Source organism: Cyprinus carpio, unplaced genomic scaffold (assembly GCF_018340385.1).
Source record: "Cyprinus carpio isolate SPL01 unplaced genomic scaffold, ASM1834038v1 S000000006, whole genome shotgun sequence".
Taxonomy (NCBI): Eukaryota; Metazoa; Chordata; class Actinopteri; order Cypriniformes; family Cyprinidae; genus Cyprinus; species Cyprinus carpio.
Genome location: NW_024872759.1, coordinates 622,682 through 628,240, shown reverse-complemented (window position 1 = coordinate 628,240; position 5,559 = coordinate 622,682). Strand labels below are relative to the sequence as shown.

The 5,559-nt window shown below is 36.0% G+C and overlaps 1 long non-coding RNA gene across 1 annotated transcript; it reads right to left on the bottom strand.

The window, feature by feature from the left end:
* Positions 1 to 340: 340 nt before the first annotated feature.
* Positions 341 to 1,838, bottom strand: LOC122142572. The gene is made up of 3 exons (XR_006158686.1): positions 1,727 to 1,838; positions 1,381 to 1,574; positions 341 to 557 (listed from the first exon to the last, which is right to left on the bottom strand). It is a non-coding gene; the product is annotated as an uncharacterized LOC122142572 (long non-coding RNA).
* Between the last annotated feature and the right edge of the window lie 3,721 nt (positions 1,839 to 5,559).

The following is a 5,559-nucleotide window of genomic DNA, read 5'->3' as shown; positions in this document are numbered from 1 at the left end:
CAAACATTTGTTAAACGTCAATACAGATGATTAATAGTCAGAACATTTCACCTTTCCTTTCTGAGGCTATTCACTTTATATTTATTAATACATGCAACTCACAGATTAAGATATGAATCACATACTAAACAAAAAACATGCACCTTGTAAGATTTACATTATTTTTTTTAAATATTGATATTCCTTTTTGGAAAATCAATTCAATATAATTAAACAACATATTGTGAAACCCACATATATCAATCTTTTCTTACAGCTCTAACTGCTAGTGTATATATACTCAGAGTTAGGTCTCTCTCAATTACCTGCTTAAATCACACTGACAGATCTTACGTTTCACATAAAGAATATTTACACTTACCCTCTGGTACTCTCTCAAATCTTTGATGATATCCCTCAGGGTCCTCACTGTGCTGTGTGTGCTGACTTTCTCCTCGAACACATAAACTAAGCGTCGCACAACTGACACCTTTGATCTACTGTTCACTAGTATGTCATTGGTGTTTTTGGTCTGTTTAGAAGGAGACAACCCCACATCGCTGAGCTTCAAAGCAGTCCTGCAAAAAAACACAAAACACAGACACTCATTTCCCATTCATTCAAAATACTACATGCATTCCACTTTCACATTAGCCATGTATACTCTATATACAAACCTGTTCCCTTTCACAAAGAATACAACAACCAATCTATAATTTCACTGCTCAAACTCTTTTAGATTTTACACCTATATCCCTATTAATTCTTAAACACAAAAATGTTAATGTTAATTAATTCACACAAAAATGTCAATTATGTCATATATTATTAGTCACCCTCATGTCGTTCCACACTCATAAGCCTTGTGCTCATCTTCAGGACACCAATTTCAATATTTTGCATACAGGCCAATGGCTCACTGAGGCCTGCTTTGCCAGCAAAACCATTTACTTTTTCATTACCCAGAAAGATACAACAAACATATTTAAACCAGTACATGTGAGTACAGTGGCTCAACTTTAATATTTTACATCAACAACAAACACCATTTGTAAACCACAATAAAAAAACAAAACAAAAACACATTATTCAACAATATCTAGTAACAACCAGTTTCACAATTCTGCTTCATGAAGCTTCGTAGTTTGACCAAATCTTTTGTTTCGCGTCATTGGTTCAGAACATGTAACACAAACTGCCAGCGTCACGTGACCTATTAACATTTCTACACACAAATGGCATAAGAAAGCCTCGTCTAAGTACTGTTTTTTACGATGATCGCAATTCCTTTAAATGAGGAACGACATGACAGTGACTAGTCAATCACAACACTTTATTTCTTAGATTGACCTCTTTAGCTTATACCCACGCACCGTATTCACACAAAGCTTTCTTACTCACCGATCTCTTTCCGCACACTGGAAAACTGTTGTGCTTCTGCACATCAAACACAACAACCCGACTATTCTTATCAGCTTCTTGGAGTACTGCGGTAAAAATACCGCGCATTTCCCGACCCGGACTGCAGCACCGACGACACTTCGTGCACGTACCCCTCCACCTCAATAAAAGCTCGCTTTGCGGCCGCCATTTTACTGTTGAACAAACACAACAAAAGTATCAGTTTTTGCCACGTTATCATTCCCTACAACTGAAACATTTATACACAATTTATTTAAAACATGAAAATACACATAGAAATAAAATTACTCATGTGTACATTGTTTTGTTGCTGCGACAACCATACCTGTACAAACAAAAGAAACTCAGGAGACAGAAACACTCGTGTCTATGTCGCAGAAAATCGCCAGCGATTGTGAGGGCGCAGGCGCACCACTGCTCCTCTATACGAGTCCTCGATACATTTTTCAAAATACAAGTCCCGATCTCCGGCAATAAACAATGGTTCACACTTAACAGTTTCCAGGTTTCCGTCACATTTAGCAAGTCAAATAAAATGAAAAAACAATATATGAAAATACAACTTTTCCAAAACCACAATACTCTAAAAGTATACATAATTTAGGGGGTCACAACAGGGCCAAAGTGGGACTCATTTTCAGCCCTGCAGTTTCATGCCTTAGACCAGCCCACTTGATTTCAAAAGCCTTTTTTGTACTGGTCTTTTCAGCGCTGCCTTTGCACTTTCTGTTATACATTTTTTTTTCTATTATCTTTTGCTCGCATATCTCCATCGATGACTTGTTGCTTTTTTTGAGCAAGGTGCCGCTGTCAGGGGAGTCAAAAGCCAATTAACTTCAGAAATGGAAAATAAGTAACAATTGTGATTCCTTATCTTATTCTTTAAGAAAATAATGTTTATTCTTGTATTATTGTTTATTCTTTAAGAAAATAATGGACAGAATAGGTTCCAAATATTTTTTACTGTACCATAATGTAGGCCTAAGTCTGCCTGCAGTTAAAAAGTTATCAGAAATAAAAATAATTGTTTTGCTTAACCTATGTATGAACAACTATTCTAAAAATAGTTTTAATGTCATACAAAGCATTTCATCAGCCTGAGTAAACTGTACCATTACAGAATTGTGCCTTAACACGTGTAATTTAGGAGGTGAAAATACTGTGAAATTACAACTAGCATTACATTTGAAAACATAAGAAGGTCTATGAAGCGTCAGTCAATCAAGCATTTTTTTTTTTCTTAAAGTTTTTAACTAAACAATTATTGCAACTTTAGCCTTTGGATGAAATGAAAATGCACATTTTTTTTTTTTCAGTTAAAGAAAACTTAAAGATTGTACACCGCTTGCTTTGATTTGTAATTCAACAATGACGTCCAAGTTTAAGAACAGCCTACTCTAGAAGGGTTTTATTTTATTTACTTATTTATTTGTAATGCATTTTTCCCCTCTATGTTTAACAGCATTAACTAACCTATCCCTCAAGTAGAGTAAATGCCCGCAAGTCTATGGCAGCCCATAGAACCGACTGCAGGAAAGTTGTGAAAATTTGCCATTCTGATAGAGGACAGTGTCATCATGAACAATAGCAATTTTTAAGTCTCTAACTCAAACTCTCTAGGACCACCACTTGTCCAAACTTGCAAAAATTATATGCTAATAACTTTTCAACCATAAGGTACCTAAGGAACATTATATTTTTCTCTGAACCCTTGGCTCATGCCAAGTTGGATGAACCCCAAAATTCAAAAATCGCAAGGTTTAGTTTTTTTTCCTATTTTTAGATATTCAAAAAACTACTTTTTTCTATCTCTTCCTAGACAGTTGGTCTGATTCTCACCAAAATTAGCTCAGATCATCTTTAGACCATGTTGGCAAAAAGTTATGGAATTCAAGTTGATTCGTCCAACCGTTCTCGAATGACATATGAACAAAGTTGACGAAAGCCACGCAAAAAATGCACGTGAGGCTATATCTTGGCAAATGTTGGCGTATTGAGACCAAACTTGGTGTGTGTTATAACAAGCATAGCCTGAGGCTACCTGCAGTGTTTCGGCACAGCACCACCAAGTGGTCAGGAGATACGAAAAATTCATATTTTTACTTATAACTTCTGAAAGGGTTAACCAAAAATAAAAACAATGATCTCTTTAGATTTGGTGGACCATGCCGAGTCGAATGATGTCCAGTTTTCCCATGTCAACCATTTTGGTCGTCAGCCATTTTGAATAATTTCCTAAAATGCAACTATTTTACGAATGCATTAGCATATCATTACGAAACTTATTACAAAAATCTTCGGCACCATGCCCTGATGGTACTCAAAAAGTTTGGGCAACAGCACCACCTTGTGGTCAAAAAAAGAAAGAAATTTACAATAAATGCTAATAACGGTTTGAATAAATTAGACTATTCGAATGAAACTGTCTCCCTATATTCTATGAGTCATGCCGAGAACATCGATACCAATTATGATAAAATTGGCCAAACTTCCTTTCCGCCATTTTGATTCATGTTGGGCGCATTTTTTTCAAAATCTGGTGAAGTAGTGCGACCGTCATGACGTAGTATTTTGGCGCATGCGCATTAAACAAAAGAGAGACTGCGTGGTAACATTATTTCAAGCTTTCCATTTCTATTCAAGTCCAAGTTGTTCTAATTCGTTCTAATAAGACTATGGTTAGACTCGTCCAAAAAACAAAAATACAATTTCACAGAACAACATCCTATAATAGAAACCAAATGTAGGCTATTTGAATGCAAATTAATTTGGTTTAGATTTGTTAAACTTTTGCTTGCAATTAATGCGCTTAAATGTGTGTTTAAGTGAACAACATAATGATATTGAAAGTATTCTGTACACAGATGTAAATTACGGTACTATTACATACAAATACAGTACTCTCCTAAATGACACTGTATGTCAAATATTATGTAGAAAATTACATTTATAAAATTCATACGTCATCTCAACGCTGTTGACCATGAAATTTTCCGGAACCAAAATTTATATTGGAACAAGTATATCTGATAAGAAAGTATTGAGCAGGATCGGTTTATTTTTTATTAATTGATCAGACTAAATAGTAATACCTTTAAAATACATTAACAAATGTAATTTTGGAGAACACACTTAAGGAATCCTAAATTAAAATCAATTATTTTACATGTGCTTTAGTATATTGATAAATATATAAAAATAAGTACTTAAAAAAAAACAAAAAACATCATCCTGCCTCTCTCTATCCATCCCGCCCTCTTCTGGCCACTGGCCTTGTTACACACACACTGACACTCGCCTGATTTTAGCACACTCAATTACTCACTCTCCTCATTCCATAGCTTTCCCAGCTGTCTCCCCTATTTACCCATTAAAGTTTACTCTAAGTACTTTTCACACCTCGGCTGCCCAATCCTTCCCTCCATTCATTAACGTTTGCTACTTCTCCGCCTCTCTTCCTCCTGTCAGGATGTCAGATTGTTCGTTAAACCACTGATAGAGAGATGTGTTGTTGCACTTCCTCTCTATTTATTCCTGTCCTGATTCTGTTTTGTCATGGCTTTCATCTAGCTGCTAGTATTACTTTTGCTTTTGCTCTAACCTATGTCTGCTCTGATCAGTGCGTGTTGCTTGATAGAGCTAAACACTGTTGCACTCCTGGACAGACAAAACATTGTGTCTTCTTTTTTTTCTTTTAAAACTTTATTCTTCCTGGTTCAAAGTGGAGTTAGTAAACTGTTGGACGCGAGAACACTTCTCTGTTGTACACACAATCGACAGTTCACGTTCGCTCTTCTCTCTCTTTCGCTGATGACATCACTCTCCTGTTTTTTTCTGACCTCTCGGCATCAAAAGTCAGTCACAACATAATATAACAAAAAAAACTCAGATGTATTTATCGATAGCCGTCTTATAACAATCAAATTCACATCTGGTTCAAAAAATGTAAATTACAACATTCTTCTAGCATGCAACACTACTGCTGTTCCCCACTGTGCTTCATCTGTATCCGCTCCTGTGTGACCAGAGGCTAGCCGCCGTCTGTGCCCGAGCTTCCTCAATGAACTCTGCCTAAGCTCGAAGACGAGGATTTTTTCCGTTGTTGATTACTGGCCTGAGGTTTTTAGCTGTTTTCTGTTGTGATTATTTTTTCAAGAA